Source organism: Carassius gibelio, chromosome B16, assembly GCF_023724105.1.
Source record: "Carassius gibelio isolate Cgi1373 ecotype wild population from Czech Republic chromosome B16, carGib1.2-hapl.c, whole genome shotgun sequence".
Classification (NCBI taxonomy): Eukaryota; Metazoa; Chordata; class Actinopteri; order Cypriniformes; family Cyprinidae; genus Carassius; species Carassius gibelio.
In genome coordinates, this window is record NC_068411.1 from 11,909,343 (window position 1) to 11,926,992 (window position 17,650).

Consider the following 17,650-nt stretch of genomic DNA (forward strand, 5'->3'; position numbering starts at 1 on the left):
AAGTACACATTGATGACCTAAGACACGAAACGAGTGGTTTGTGTAAGAAAACGAACATTATTTATATAGTTTTTACCTCTTGTACACAGCCACGTCCAACTGAGGGCGAGCGTGCTTCCTGTTGTGTGATGTGTGCGCAGGCTCTGGCTTAGTCTGCGCAAGCACGAAAAGCACCGGAAGTGATCTCTCGCACTAGTATGTAATGTGCGCGCCACTGAGTGGCATCTGTACTTCCTGGTCAGAGAATACCTGTCCATCAAAAACTATCCAATCAGAGTAGATCACTGTTAAGCCTGCCCCCCACGAGAAGTTTGTGTCAAAACATCAAATGAAAAACTCGAAATCATAAGTGAAATCTGTGGCAATGCATTCAGAATCCACGATTAGTGAAAAAGAATCTTTGAAAAACATTAACAAAGAATGAAGCAAATTTTTAAGAGTCTGTTAAATTTGTGCGATTGAGTTAATTTTTTTCACTTTCATTGTGTTTTTCTTCTTTTATAATGACATATTTTTGATAGTTTCTGAAAAAGTTACTTTCAGTTTTATAAAGTTTCGTTCATTATTATTGAAGCAAATGTAATTCCATAAACTTTCAAATGACATATGATACATTACTATCTGAGCTGTATGTTTCTGACATATTAGAGTACACGGCACAAAAAACGTTTTGTAAAATACATTAATACTTATAACTCCGCATTACTTTAAATCAAAGTGGCTACATTCATTGTAACGCTCAGACTCTTAAGTTTTTCAGTAATATAAATTTTTTGTAGATCAAGGCAGAGGTTTGAAAAATGATTAGTAATATTGACGCAGAGGGGTGGGGTTCCCACCCATCCCACCCAGGGTTAGGTTTGTGTATCGATTGGGTTTTATTCGATACCTGTGCCATTTCGATTCTTTTAAAACGGTACCGGTGCCTGAATTGATACTTCTATACAAATAAATTAATAAAAAAAGTTTAAAAAGATTAACATCAAAGAACATTAACAAGATTTAAAATAAATCCATAGCATTCACACACTCGTTGGATGCTCTCATTTCCCAAGCTTCCCTTACTCTAAGGCTAATAAATGTATTCACAATCTGGGTCATTATTTAATTCAAAACCACACATAAGGTTTCTACTGTATCTCTTTCAATCACTCTGATATTTAGTTAAGATGAGTGCTGTCTGTCAATGTCTTTAATCAGTTCTGTGAATGACTGTATGGTCATTCTTCATAAAGTAACAACAATGTCGTTTGTAAAGTACAGTCTTTGCACATTAGTATTTTCTCCCCAAAAAAGGGTTTTAAGCCAGTTATTTATATCTTTTGCTTTAGTATGTCAGTAGGAAATTTCTAAACATTCATTTTGCCATTAATTTTAAAAATAATCTAATGAGATTGTTGAATGCACAAAGCAGACTGACTAAGACTAAGACTTTTGGACAGTAGTGTATGTATAAAGTATGTATAATTAGATTAAGTATATTTAAATAAGTGTAATTAAAGTATGTGTTCATATGCTTTAAGGGCTAGATTAACGCTGTAGGAAACAGTTGCGGTGTAATGAGCGGGGAATGGAGCGAAAACTTTACAATAGATGAGAAACTGATTGCTCCCCCGTGACATTTTGTCAGACATGGGGACTTGTGACTTGGTGACTTGGACTCGAGTCGACTCGAGTCGCTATTTTTAGGACTTGAGACTTGACTCGGACTTGGAAGTTAAAGACTCGGGACTTGACTTGACTTGAGACACAATGACTTGAGTGTTAATCACATCATGTTTTCAGTTTGAATATAAAATATATAAATTATTTTTTTAAATAAAGTTGATTACTCAGCTGGGGCGCAGGCTGAGAATAGCGTCGTGACTGGATCAGGACAGTATCATCAGTCATGCCCTCTCTACCTTACACACACCACGCCCACTTAAATCAGATATCACATCACATCAACATGTCAGCCTGAGAGGTACCGAGGGTCATCGCTTTTGTCTTCAATAGTTCGCGCCTAAAAACGCGTGGAAAACGCTAGTCGCGCCGCTTTCTCCTTCTTTCCAAAGTGCTCGGGCAGAAGTGCTCCTGGGGCGTCTGTCGTTGCTAAGCATCCATGACACGCTCACTCTCAATGAACACGCGGAAATTTCAGCAAAGTGTAAATGGATTTGCAGCACTAAAAATCGCTCGCAGTAGTTCTGCTACTAAATTCGTTTCAAAATGGCAATCCATATACAGCTATGAACAGCTGTTCCTTCATCTTAGCTGAGCTTTCAACGTTGATACAGGAAAGGATGAAGCTGATTGGTTAGTTATTGTCACATGACCTGCGGTGCGCTTGCGGCATTCTGAAAAGTTTAGATGTTTTTAACTCGATGTGGTGCGACGCGCGCGCGTTGCTTCCATTGAGCGCGCATACCGCGCGCCTACATTGGAAATAACGAACTTGCGCGCGCAAAAGACGTGATGTGAACGGCCCCTAATGATCCGCTAGCAGGCCGCCAGAAAAACGCATTCCAGGGGCGGCGCTAGGGCTGGGCTAAGGGGGCATAAGCCCCGAATATTTTGTTACCTTGTCTTTCTCATAGAGCAAAACAATTACTCAGAAAAACTAATGTAGCTGCCGCGATTACCCAATCATGAGAAGTGCATATATATATATATATATATATATATATATATATATATATATATATATATATATATATATATATATATATATATATATATATATACAGTACAGAATATAAATATGACGTATTTTAAGTTGTTTCATACGTTTTTGTTATGTACAGTAGGCTACAGGCCAAAAGTTTGGACACACCTCATTCAAAGAGTTTTCTTTATTTTCATGAATATGAAAATTGTAGAGTCACACTGAAGGCATCAAGGGCTATTTGAGCAAGAAGGAGAGTGATGGGGTGCTGCGCCAGATGACCTGGCCTCCACAGTCACCGGACCTGAACCCAATCGAGATGGTTTAGGGGTGAGCTGGATCGCAGACAGAAGGCAAAAGGGCCAACAAGTGATAAGCATCTCTCGGGGAACTCCTTCAAGACTGTTGGAAGACCATTTCAGGTGACTAGCTCTCGAAGCTCATCAAGAGAATGCCAAGAGTGTGCAAAGCAGTAATCAAAACAAAAAGTGGCTACTTTGAAGAACCAAGAATATTACATATTTTTGGTTGTTTCACTTTTATGTTATGTATATAATTCCATATATAATTCCACATGTGTTAATTCATAGTTTTGATGCCTACAATTTTCATAGTCATGAAAATAAAGAAAACTCTTTGAATGAGAAGGTGTGTCCAAACTTTTGGTCTGTACTGTACATAACAAAAAAGTATGAAACAACTGAAAATATGTCATATTTATATTCTATACTCTGAGAGAGAGAGAGAGTGTGTGTGTGTGTGTTTGTGAAAGAGAGAGAGAGAGGAGAAATGTAACAGTTTAATGTTGTATGTAAACTGTGTTTGAGAGAGAGAGAGAGAGAGAGAGGTGTTCAGAGAGGAGTCTGTTGGATGTTTAGCTGTTATTTGTTTTATGGACTCCATGTTGAAAATGTAAAACATTTCAAACACTATTGGCAGAAGTGAAAAATAAATAATTTTAGGAAGTTACAATTTTGTTTGATTCCATGATGTATTTTACTGAACATGAGTATTTACAATGCAAATCCAAATTATTTTATTTTACTGACAGTTACTTATATCTTGTCTTTTAACTTTATTAAGATCAGATTCGGCAGGTAAAATAACAATATTAAGGTGACTTGACTTGGACTTGACTTGACATAGCTTGTGACTTGACTTGACTTGCCCAAGAAAAAAATACTTGGGACTTACTTGAGACTTGAAGGTTAAGACTTGAGACTTACTTGAGACTTGCACATGTGTGACTTGGTCCCATCTCTGCATTTTGTAAACCGTATTTATGACAAAGAACTGCACAGATACACATATTCCAACAATCTATCGATAAACACATACCTTGTGTCCTCTGTTTCTGTTTGAGTCCGCTCACTCTGCTTTGCTGCGGTCTGCTGATTGAAGAGTGCGCGGAAAGACGTGGAGGAGACAGGTCTGCTGCCGTTTTCATATGAAATTTAAGAGGACTGACTCTTAGACAATCGCGAATTTGTGTACCAGCATTTATGGATCTAAAAGCCCTACTAAAAAAGCCTAGCGACGCCACTGCTTTTTGTGTACATTTCGAAGGAACCTGGACAAATATTTCAGTCGATCGCTCAGGTAATTAAGAGGCACCAGAATGAGGCACCGAAATCTGCATTCTGATTCGGTTCGGTGTAGGGATGTCAAATTTCGATTATTTCCATGATCGATCGTCGTTTAAATTAACGATCAATTAATCGATTAATCGTTAACCATAATACTGCAAAATGCGTCTATTGCAGGCACGCAGTCAGCGGTATGACAGGATGTGCAAAAGCCACACACACACACAAAACGCTTTCTCACTTGAATTAAAGAGGTTTTAGTCTGAATAAAATGCTAGTAGCAGGATTATAAAATGAATAGATGCGATTATGATCATTTGATAAAATGAAGAGAGCGCGCCATACTTTTGAGGTCATTTTACTTTGTTGACAGTTTCCAATCCCGCACGGAGAACGCTGAACGCGCCTCTTTAAATGGTTTTGTGGTGCTCGTTGTTGTATTTTAAAGCACAATTGCAATGTTTTCAACTGACATTATTGTATAAAATTATCCGAAATGTGGAGCGCGTGTGACTGCGCTGCAAATAAAGTGAACTACATCGGCGCTGCTGCACCAAAACACAGTTGCTCACATTAATTTGATCCTGCTGGATTCTGTCCAAGAAAATGTCAGATTTTTAAAAATCCGGCATACAGCGCATTAGATCGTAACAGTGCATGCGTGCAGACGAGGATGAGCGAGCGGGGCTTTGGCTAGATTTATTTGGAGGTTATTGATCAGGTCTCATTCGGCACAAATCGAAATGTTTCCATATTCGCAATGTATTTGAATGTTAAACTATTATTTATAATGTAAACTAGGCTTGTACTTAACACGCATTCGCATATAGACGGAAAAGATGATCCTCTTCATATGAGCAAAAACGTGCCCACACTTCTGTTTTAAATCCGTTAATCTTAATTAGCCTATTTAAGTCGGATATATTTCGCATAGCCGATTTAAAAAAAAAAAAAAAAAAAAAAAAAAAAAACATGAAAACAAATTGTTATTTTTATTTTGGGCCTATTACTTAGTAGGCTATAAAATTTCCTTAAAACATCCCATTTTGTCCCAGGGCTTAGAACCTGTGCCCTAGTCAGGTCCATGCAGAAACTTGTGAACGATGCTCGGCGTCACCGTTTAGTGACAGCAGTGAATGCTCCAGGAATGTGTCGGTCACAGCGCCTATTAATCGCTGTTTTGAATCCAGCAATTATTTATTTAGAAATGGTAAGATCTGATTATGACAAGTGTGGTATAAAAGCTTTGTTTATTAGAGGAATAATAGGTTAACTGGAAAATGTTAGATCGTGACCATGCTTTTGGACCCCATAGTCTTCATTTACGCGGCTTTGTTCTGGTTTGCCGGTTGGTCACGAATTTCCACAAATTCAGTATATTTAGGCATTGTTTCTTTTCCTAAATCTTCATAGTCTAACCCTCTAATTTCCCAGGTTTATTTTATTATCTTTCGCTTTTAATAACTGTTTTCGCATCTCTTACTGTGGTAAACATGGGAAGGGAAATTAAAGATTTCATGAATTAAGAATTCGTTCGATTTATTAATTTGTTCCCTTATTTCACTTAAATCATGGGTTATTTAGGGAACAAAATTAATGAAACATGGACAATTGCCACATTAATAATTCGTAGGAATGAATTAACAAGTTGTAGGAATGAATAGACTACCTGTCCTGTCACTGTGTCCCGCAGCCCTGCAAAGCGCACGATATAAAACAGTTATCTGATGAAATGATTAGTAACTACATTTCTATTGCTTTTAATGTTGAAGAACTTTTATGTTGTTTCTATTTTAATGTACTTTAAAGTTTAAATCACATTAAAAGCCTAATTTGTACATTGTGAATGAATGATGATGCTTTTATATATTGTCACCGTCACTCACAGCCGCTCGCACGTGTTGAGTGCGCATGAGCCGCACGCAGCCCAACATTGAATCGGTTAACCGACCATCGATAGCCTTAATCGATTGCATCTCTTATCGACAATTAATCGATCATCGATTAATCGTTGACATCCCTAGTTCGGTGCATAACGGTTCCATAGGTACGGTACCCAACCCTACCCATGGTACACTTCGGTTTAGAGGGACTGCTCAGCACTCGTTGATCTAAATAATTATGTTCATTAGAAAGCTGAAATTCTAAGCTTAAAACTATATCTATTTTGTGTTTTTTCCATTCAGGGATTGCTTAGTAATTTGATTTTGAATTTTTTGGTGAGGGTGGTGTTCCGTCATCAGGTTTAAGGGGTTAATGTTAATAAATTTTCCACTATTAATTAGGTAACGGTATTTATAGTTGCATAATAAAAGACAGATAACTTGTGAGTGAATGTAGGCTGTAGTTCTTGTTGATGAAGGGCCACTCAAGAGGTAAAGCCCTGGGGCCCTTTCAGTCTTAGGCCCAATCCCAATTCTATTTTATACCCCTTCCCCTTCCCAATATTGCCCTAAGGATTGGGACACCACTACCATGACGTCACACGCCATCATTCGTCATCTAGCACACACATATACTGGTGTGCTGGTGTGCATTAGAGCCTTTAATAATCATTCGGTATTAATGAGCAGCACACACACATATTGGAAATCGCGCAGCTCACACATCCAGGAGAAAATAAACTTGTCAATGCTGCCCCACGACTTAAATACAGTTTAAATACTGAATCTTTACATTATATTTTCCAGCGACGAGAGGATACAATCTCTGTTTTTAAATAAACTCACTCTAAAAAGAGAAACGCACAGACGCAAAAACACGCAACTTCAATCTCTCTTTCCCTCTCTCTCTCTCTCTCTCTCATAGTCAATATTTGAGAAAATGTTTTATCGATTTCTAATTATTGGGGGGATTTGTCTACGCCAGTTATTGCCCTGATCAGACATATGCTGTGGCACTATCATGCAGTCTGTAATGACGTTAGCAAATATTAGCGATTTATTGCAAACATTTCTTTGAGTAAAATGACCATTAATATGAACTCACAATTGAATGTAACATAAAACCAATGATGACTTTGCGTTAAAATCTTTATTTATTAGGGGTGTCAACAATAATCAATTCGGCAATGCATCGCGATGTGGGGCATGAACGATTCAGCATCGATGCGGCAAAGTGCCATAATCGATTATGTCACTGTTTATTTTCTGGCGGACAATAAAGTTGTGAAGTTTAAATACTTCCGGTTCCGGGAGAAAAACAAAAACAACAAGCAAGATGGCTGAGGCGGAGGGAGATGACCGTCATAGACGGACTATTACAACAATAACAACACAAAAAGTCGACACATCCCAGCCAAGAATTGACGAGTCGCTAGTGTCAACATTGCCACACAACTCCAAGAGAGCAAAGAGGATCACACGATCGGTGGCATGTTTTATAGCGAAGGATCTACGCCACTATTCTGTGTATTGCCTCATCACTGATGAAATATTTGCCTTGTGTGCAGTAGAATTGTGATGCATCGTAGAATCGAATTGAATCGAATCGTTACCTGGTGAATCGTAATCTAATCGAATCGTGAGGGCAGTGCCAATGCACACCCCTATTATTTATGCCAAAAAAGCTTACATTTATGTGTCTTTTTTTTTGTTTGCTATAGCAGCCATGTTGCCGAGATAATACATACCCCTTCGTTTCAAGTGTGGTCCCGAAAAATCTTCGTTTGAAGGGCTATCTGGCCCTTCCCCTTACCCCTTCCTCTCCAACCAAAAGAGAATCGAGACACCCCTACCCCTTCACGTGAACGCGCGAAATGGAGGGGTAGGGGAAAAGGGAAGAATTGGTATTGGGCCTTAATGCGGCCCTGGCAGAGGAGGTATGTTTTCATCCATTTCTTGAATGATGTAATGGTCTCAGCAGATCGAGTGGAGGTTGGCAGCATATTCTAAGTTGCAGTTGACGGAGTCTTTGTACTGCAGTTCATAATTTTGTATCACAAATGCATTTTTTTAAGCTATGGCACAATCTGTTTTTCATCTTTAGTGTCTGTTTTACTGTTTTTGTCCCTGTCCTGTTCTGTATGAGAGTAATGGAAGACACTGACCTAATAGCTTTCGAATTTCTCTTTGGAATATCTGAAATCCTATACTTTAACGGTATTCTTATCGGTACTTTGTGTTGTGTGTGTGTGTGTGTGTGTGTGTGTGTGGGTGTGTGTGTGTTTTTAAGAACGAGTTGAGAACAGAATTAACATTTCTTATTTTTTTTAAATAAGATTAAAATTAATAAAACAATTATTTGTAGTGCAAGAAACAGCCTTGTTTGAACAAACAGCTATTATACAAAAAAACAAATGAACGTAAAACAAACACAAAACAACACAGGAGGGGCATGTAGGTAGGCTGCAAAAGGACTCTTTAGCCATTCTTTTGAAGAAAGATAAATACTGATTTTTCTTTATTTGGAATTTTAAAAACAAGTAGAAAATGTTGATTTCGTTCTCTCATTTCTCCCAAAAGAAATCAACAGAATTTCTACGTAAGGTTAGCAAACCAGGAAAATTTTAAATGACGTGAACCACGTTGACTCAACATTGATTTTAGCATACTTACCTGACGTAGATGGGGCAACAACCAGAGACGAGCTAGCTAGGCAGTCGAAAACTTTGTATTTCTCTGTCTGCACATAATGCACTTTTGAAAGGTGCTTTGACAGATTGCTTGCGTTTCCACCCTTAGAAGCAAAAATTGTGTTGCACTTATGACAACGAGCTCTAGTTAGGTTGACCAGACGTCCAGAAAAATTCGGGACAGTCCCGAAATCTAAACTGTTGTCCCGAATCTGGCCCTAATTGTCCCGAAAATTATACTTAAAATATTGAGTAGTTATTGTCTGATAAACAACTGTCTGCGGAGGTCGAGTCGTCCTGCAACCAGCCCCCGCCGGCTGCTCATTGGCTGCATCTATTTACTAAGTTCTAAAAAAAATACCGTAGGCGGCTAGGCACGAATTTAGATATAAATTTATCTAATTAATCTATATGCACAAAGAAAATAAGACCTTTTTGTCCCCTTTTTGTTTTAAAGCTTGATGAAGAGAGCGCAAGTTGCTGCAGCTGCGAGGAGGACAGTGATGCATGCGTACAGGAATGATTGACAGTTCGCCGCACTGTGTACAAAAAATTTATTTAAGCTCATTAGCGTTAGCATTACAGAACGATCTGATTTACGCACTGTTACAACAGTCATTGTTTTTTTCTCTTTTTTTTTTCTTTTTACATTGACATTTGAGTTCATGATTTTAATGTTGTTTTTTGTGGCACACTAAAGACTAATGACAGACTGTTGATCTTTGAATAATCTCATCTGGTCACCCTAACGCTAGTGAAGTATAACCACACTTTGGAACATTTTGCTCTCTCAGCCATCGTCACTCTTTATTATTAAGAGTTTTCGTTCTGTTATTCGTTTGTGTGCGCCGCGCTTGTTCTTGTTGTGTGTTTGTGACTGACAGACAGCCCCCGCGGCGCGCATGAGAGATCATGTCGCAGATCTCACAGACAAACTTATAAATATTAAGTATCGCAAATTAGAAATGTTTGGTAAGATAAAATGTGCACGATAACATTATTAAGGAAAAATACATAGTACATAAATTTTTTCCCTCCAGTACCGAAAGCAAAACCGGTACCGTCAGATCTTACTGATGCTACGGTCTTTCATAATTTAGCCCCGGGGCCAGTTTAATACCGGGTTTCGGTACCCATCCCTAGGTGTGCACAGTGGGTGTGTGCACATCTAGCAACCTTTTGGGAGAAACAACCAATATGAGAGAAGGCAAGGTTATATTTCTGTATTATATAACATTTACAGCATTAGCTTTGTGTCATTTAGCTGGTCTGTTGGCATGTCTATTTCTTTTCTACAAGTGAAATATCATGGCAAACCACTTTAAAGAGCTCTGCAAATAGTGGTTGTGTTCTGTTTTGCATGGGCTGTTTGGTAACTAAGAGGGACTTATACAATGGCCTGTTTCCATTCATGTTCATCACACTAGAGGCCAAGGTTTTATGGACAAGCTTGCTATTAATAGACATTGTTATGGGTCACACAAAATTAATACTCAGTGCTCTGATAGTGGTCATAACGTGACCATGTGGTCTGAAGTAAATGGGATTCACTAATTGTTCTGCATTTAGCATTAATATTCAGTTTTCCTTTTTAGTGATATATTTTCAAGGTTAGTTCAGTTAGTGTAAAGAGCGTTTGTGTGGAAATTCCATTCAGTGCATAGAATACAAGGAAACTGCTCCAGTGGAAAACTAGATTATGTGTGGTAAACCTGTGACTGAATGAGAATGGTGTGGGGTGAATACCAGTAATATCAAAGAGTTTGCAGCTGTCACCTGGTACATGTGAATGCTCTCAGGTTGGAGAATGGGTCCTTTTGGGGGGTGTATAAATAGATCCAACCTTCTACATTGCAAGTATATGCGACTAAATCTTCACTCTGGGTGACTAAATGATGTCTTTCTCAGATTTTAGAACAGATACATTTTTAATTGCTGAACACTCCCAATAACTCCCATAGCATATATAGCTATGGTCAGCTGTTCCTTCATCTTGGCTGAGCTTTCAATGTTGTTACGGGAAAGGATGAAGCTGAATGGTTAGCTCTTGTCACATGACCTGCGGTGCGCTTGCAGCATTCTGAAAAGTTGAGAAGTTTTTAACTCGATGCGGTGCGGACACGCCTGGAAAAATGAGCGAGTCGCACCGCGTGCGCATCGTGACTGCGTCGCTTCAATTATGAGTGCACATACCGCGCGCCTACATTGGAAATAACAAACTTAAGTGCGCAAAAGACGCGATATGTGAACGGCCCCTAAGAACGGTGGTCTTCTACAAGTAATTCAAATATGATGTGGAGAATCACAGAAAGTGACCTAATTCAAGAACATTGTTGCGGCATCTCTCAAGCAACGAATAAACACCGCTAACTTGGAGAACGCAGTGAAAAATCCTCTTCTAGCGTCTTCCCTAGACCCTCGGCACAAACATCTCAGGTTTCTCGATGAAAACATGAGAGAAGTAAGAAAAAAAACATTTTTGAACATTATCAGAACATTTTCCTTGATGCGAGTGGTGCAGATGTAGCCGCCGTCACCAACGATGAAGAGGATGCAATGCCCACTCATTGGAAAAGGCTGAGCCAGTTCTTCATTGATGTTTACAGAGAGTCCAGCCAAGACGAGTGGGAACCGTTTTTGCTGGAGCCGTGTGTTCCACCAGATGAGGATCCCATTCAGTGGTGAAACGAAAACACGAAGTGCTTCACAAAACTTATTCGCTTAGCACACCGTTATTTGTGAGTCCCGACAACGTCTGTGCCATATTGTTAACAGACTGGAGCCGACTTTCCCCCAATCATATTTACATGCCCGTATTTCTTAACAAGAACATGTAAAACAATAGAAAAAAAGCAAAAAAGATTTGCTGACTGTTTAAAATTTTCAAAGTTAAGTGTAGGCTGCGTTCTACAAAAGCCTAATTGCTGCAGGCGGCTTTACGTTTTTTGTTTTGTTCACTTTTTTTTGTTGCTTTTAATCTATACTTTTGTTTGTTTGCACGCATTGTTAAAGGTTTTCAGCTACAAAACACGATGTGTAATGTTCAAGCTTATTGTGTGTAAGCTTGTTCAAAATGACGTAAACAATACATTTTGCTGAAAAATAACGTCGGTCTCATTAAACTTAATTTAAATAAACGAATATAGACATTGAATACCAATGTCTGTATGAAAGATTGTTACTGTTCTGTGATAAAAGACTTACGATGCTGGAAAAAAAAATATATATTTCTTTTTTACATTATATGAAATCAAAACAATGAACAAATGTTGTGTTTGTGGACTAAATAGACGCGGATCAGTAGCGGACTGCAAACGCATTCTGTGTGAAAGCACAATGAGTCCGTGCTGTGGACTGCATATGCACTGCAGGCAGATTATGCATATATAATATCCATTTTATGTATTTAAATGGATTTTAATAATAATCTAGAGCGATTGTTGAATGCACAATCAGACTGCCTAAGACTAAGACTTTTGCACAGTAACGTATGTATAAAATACGTATAATTAGATTATGTATATTTAAATAAGTGCAATTAAAGTAAGTGTTCATATGCGGCTAGATTATCGCCGGATGAAACAGCTGTGTTGTAATGAGCGGTGAATGGAGCGAAAACTTTACAGTAGATGGGAAACCGATTGCTCCCTCGTGACCTTTTGTAAACTGAATTTATGACAAAGAACGGCACAGATAAACATATTCTAAAAATCTAATGATAAACACACACCTTGTTTTCCTCTGTTTCTGCTTGAGTACGCTCGCGCAGCTCCGGAGTTAAATTAATTTATATATTATAAATTAATTTATATTATAATCTACTATATTAGTTGGGAAGGACTAAATTGAGGTAAGAGGCACAAAGGCAAAAAGGGTCTTTATTTCTATTTTTATTTACACTTGTTTTGCATTGATCACAAATATTAGCCACAGTATTTGAAAATAAGATGTCAGATGTCAAATAAAAATCTAGTAAAAAATTAATTCTGACACAAAATAAAGCATGAGAACTCGCATGTCCATGTCCTCACATTTCTACAAAAAGCTTTCACACACAGTGACAAACCACCACTGAACATCCAGACAAACAGCCATTAATTCATGTGCACTAATAGCTTTTGTTTCTTCTGTTAATAGAGATATTATTAATGATTTTTTTTTTCAAGCTGCAGTCTTTGCATCCGAGCAACAGGCATTTCTTTTCAAAATTACTTGCCACTAAACTACAATGTTGTCTCTAAACTTCTTTCTCTTTTCACTCAACTTTCTTTATCCATTGTTTGTGGCATACATGATAACTTTATTTTTTCCCTTGTATGGTCTTGAACAAACATGCACGTTTCTCACAAGCATTCTCTCCCCTTTAGTTTACCCATTAGCCCTTTGGGGCATCCTTCCCCCCTCTCTCTGTGCCAAAGTTCTCCCCCCGTGGTGCTCTTATTTCATGGCCTTGCCCTTTTCTGTTGTCATCCTTTTTTGCCTCATTTAAGAGGCTTGGTTGCCTCTATTCAACTAGCCACCAGATGTTATTCAAATTAGACCCCTTGCATGAAAGCTTGAAAACATGAAAGTTTTTTTTCCATGCTCTTGGGCTGGAGAGTGGGCGGGTTCACCCTGAAATAGTGACCCCTGTGCTTCTCTTTCCACGATCTGTAAAGGAATCTAGAGATGAGGACTCACTCCCTGGGTGCTGGGCCAGTGCAGCCCAAATAACTTTGTGTTTTCTAGAAGACACGAATCAAATGTGCTGCCTGGTTTTCAAAGAAGTTATGTTGAAAGTGTAACCACACTACTGCGGACAACCTAATATGTTAATGTTTAATTGGGTTTTTCATTCCTGAATGATTACAGTGAAAAATGTGCTGGAGTTTATGACAAGCACATTATTTTAACACTCTTCATATCTAAAAAGCAATATTTTGATTTCTAAATCCTGCAAATCTTCCCCTAAATCAAGTTTGGGAGAGCTCCAGCACACTTTAACAATGTTAAAATACTATCTGCTATCCCTGTTTAATGCATTGTACATGAGCAATTTGTAGGTTAATTTAAGAACTGGCTCTCTGCATTGCAATTTGGTTAAAGGGATAATTCACCCAAAAAGGAAAATTCTGTCATTTATTACTCACCTTCATGTTGTTCCAATCCCGTAGGACCTTCTTTCATCTTTGGAGCACTATTTAAGATATTTTTGATTAAATCTGAGGGCTCTCTTACCCTCCTATAGACAGCGAGGGAGTTACCAAATGATTGACAAAGTAGCTCATATTAGTTGTTATAATGTCATGAACACACGTTCGCAAGTGTTTGTCCAAGCAATGGAAGTTGTTGGAAAACCCTATTTAAAATGTGTTATTTTGTGTAATAACTGAACAAATGACACATTAAAACAACATATACAAAGTTTATGATTATGATTTCTGTCGTTCAAAAGTGTTTTAAGCAGGGTTTTATTTATACTGTTGCTTTATTTGTGATTTCCACTGTTATTTGGTTATTATTCAGAGCTCATCTTTTATTTGTTGTTTTTAGTTGTCAGCATTAATGACAAAAAAAGTGTTAAATACTGAAATGGGTGTTTGAAAAAGATGCCCTGCACTTTTGATGATAGTTTTATCCATTATTTGTTGCAGCTTTAGTTGTAGTTCTTTTGATTTATAGCTGGATTGCAACCATTAAAGGTTCAGTTTAAGGAATTTAATGGTAAATCAAGTGTCAATGCATCACATGATTTTCGTTCTCAGGGAATTTGGTAACGCAGTCGAACTGTAATGTTGACTGTAATCATGAAGCTGATGTCTGTTTATGTTGTGCCTTCCTCTGTGGTTCTGAGTACCAAAGAATGTTAATAATCTGGGTCCAGAGTCTCATGGGAACCATTGACTCCACAGCAGAACGCCTCTGTTCCTGCCACTGTTGAGGGAAGTGTGTCTGAAACTGCTGGAAGCTCTACCACAACACTGCTTTTCATACCTCCTCAACGCTTCTTCGTGCAGCACATCACACTGCTACAATCTGATGATTGTTGTGGATTCACATTACGCATACTGTTGCGCACTTCATGTGGTTTCTTTTCACTGTTGAACGCAGCTTCCTGTCTACACTCAAGCTTTTCTTCCAAAACACTCATTTTGGCTGCGGATTAGACTGTGGTTTTGTGAGGGTCTCTTTCACCGCAGCTCTGACAGATGACCTATTGAAATCAGTAAAGAACTGTCTGCCGGTTGCCAGGGCAACACTAGCTCGCTTCTGCTTTTTATGCGCTCACGTGACTGGCCGTTGACGTCATTGTGGGTGGGATGCTGCCAGAGTTCGGTTCACTCTTGACTGCAAAGAGCTTCGTGGAATCTTGAGGACTTGTTGAATAATCTTAGTCCTGGTGGTCTCTTCTAGCTGCCAGCATCATTCTTATCGTCAGGTGTAAATAGCCAGGTTATGGACTGTTGAAGGCAGTGGATAGCAGGGGGTAAATAGAAATAGAAAAAGAGGTAAGTCATACTCCTTTTCTCATATTTCTTTTGACAAAATGCCCAATGTTTTTTGTGCACAGCTGTTGCATGCTCTCTCACTTCGTCACACGCTAACAGCGCACTGGGGGTCTATGAATGGGAGAAAAGATGTAGTTTAGTGTTCCCTTTCTATCATTCACTCCCCTGAACAAAGATTGTCTCCTCCAGTGTTTCCCTGCCCTTTCAGATCCTTGTTGTCTCTTGTTATCGGTTGTTTGTAGGCTGAATGAGTTGGAGTGAGATAGTCCAGTTATCACTGCACCAGCAGCTCTGAATTTGATCATATTGTCATAGCGGAAACGGCTATGTTAGAGAGCCTCATGGGAAAGGATGAGAGATGAGGGAGCTGGCATAATCTAGCCAAATTCTTCCTCTACTCTTCCCCAACTTTTCATTTTCGCCTTCCCCCACACTTTCACTCCTCGCTTAACTCATGCAAGTGGGTGAGCGAGTGCATTAAGAATGCTCTCTCTGAGGAGATGCACATGCACCGAATACCAGAATAGCCCCATCCCCCCGTCGCATTGAACGTGGGTGGAGGACGATCTATGGCAGGAAGAAAACATTTATTGCTAATTGCTGGAGTTTTTTTTTTTTTTCTTTTTTTTTTTTTTCTTTTTTTTTTTTTTGGAATGCTCAGCGGTTGGCTTTATTCAAAAATAGTTGCGCTATCATTTCAAACCCAAGAAGAGCTTGTGTCAGAGAGCTTTTAAGCAGACTAAAGCAAAATATACTTTACCCTTCAAATGGAAGGTTCATCATATACATCACTAGCTGATTTACCAGCAGCTAATTTAATGCATCAACCTACCTGAGAAGCAGACCTATGCAGAGTTTGACTCCTGTTGTGAGACATATGGTTTATTAGATGTTATCAGGTCCATGTAGTGATGTGGCAGTATTTCCTATACGCACTCTTGTGTGCACACAGCCTACTTCTAGTTCAGAAACACATGGCACCAGAGACAAACAAACTCCTGCATTGGAGGCCTGCTGGCTGTAGGGATGAGAGACACTGCTGACAGCTTGTTCAGCATGGCCCACGTTGTGTGGGAGGAGATTATCCTCGCCGCAACAACTGCTATTGTGTGTTATCAGCCCTGTCTGTTATTACAGCATCTGTGTGTGTGTGTGTGTGTTGGTGTGTGTGTAGGTGGTGCTTGTGTGTTGTGTGTATCTATTAAACGGCTTAAATACAGAGTGCCAAATGAACTTTTTTTTTTCTCTCAATATGAAGCCCCTAAGTGCTGTTTTAATGGCATTTTCAAAGTCAGTATCATTCTGTTAAGCACTTAATGCCATAATGTATGCACCTCAAACCTACACTACTAGCGTTTACTAAAACAATATTTAATGTTCAAGTTCAAAATGAAGTAAAATAAATGTTCTCATTTAGGGCCCAGTGAAATAAGAGTTCACACACAAAAAAATTGTCATTAACTCGCCCTAGTTTACTCATTGTGAATCAATTTAGTTCTTCTGGTGAACACAAACAAATATATTTTGTAGAATTCTGGTATCCAAACAGATGGAAGCCATCAACTTCCATTGTATGGGGGAAAAGAGAATGAAAAAAATTGCTACCAGCAACTTTTTGGTTACCAACATTATATCATCTTTTGTTTTTAGCACAAGAACAATTTGAACAGAAATTAACAGAATTTAAATTTTGGGGTGAACTATTGCTCTAAGGTGTATTCACACCAAGACAAGGCATGAAAATCCAGACTGATTTTTATTTTTTTTACATTGATCTGGATTCTTCTTCTGTTTACTTTTACTGCCAACAATTCTGTTTTAGTATGTTAGACTATAATGTTGTAAATTAATAGTTTAATGCAACCGTAGTGGCTCCAGGCAAAAGTAGTGGCTTTTCATTCAAAGTGACTTCCAGTTAAAGATCTGCATTAACTTAAACCTGAATCTAAAATAACATCTGGTCACCTGACCCAATTGATACTAGGGGTGCACCAATATTCGGTTTTGGTATTGCTCCAATACTGGCATTTTCTGTCAGATTGGGTATCGGTCAGATGAGACTGATCCAAATCATATATTGTGCATTAGGGATGTAACCATTAATCACGAGCCGGTTGAAAATCATTTAAAATATGTGACTATTCAAATCGGTTGAGATGCAAAACAAATTGCGATTTAATTAGGGGTAGGAGTTTATATGAATGTATGTTTGAGGGGAACGTAACGTCTTTAGAATAGTTTAGATAGTAGTTTTTTCTTATCATGTTGCCTATATATATTGCAGCGTTTCCACCGAAATTACCCGGAACAACTGTACCAGGAGCTTTTTCTTGCAGGATCTTTCTCCCCCAATCCC

The 17,650-nt window shown here is 38.5% G+C and overlaps 1 protein-coding gene across 4 annotated transcripts in view; it reads left to right on the top strand.

The window, feature by feature from the left end:
• Positions 1-17,650, top strand: part of ncalda (neurocalcin delta a) — a 54,504-nt gene that overhangs the window by 19,924 nt on the left and 16,930 nt on the right. The window contains exon 1 of one of the 4 annotated variants that reach the window (XM_052577779.1): positions 14,925-15,294. The exons of the other annotated variants lie outside the window; for them this stretch is intronic. The gene's annotated coding sequence lies outside the window, so the exon portion shown is untranslated. Of the gene's footprint in view, positions 1-14,924; positions 15,295-17,650 lie in introns of those variants that run through there. 4 annotated transcript variants of the gene reach the window in all.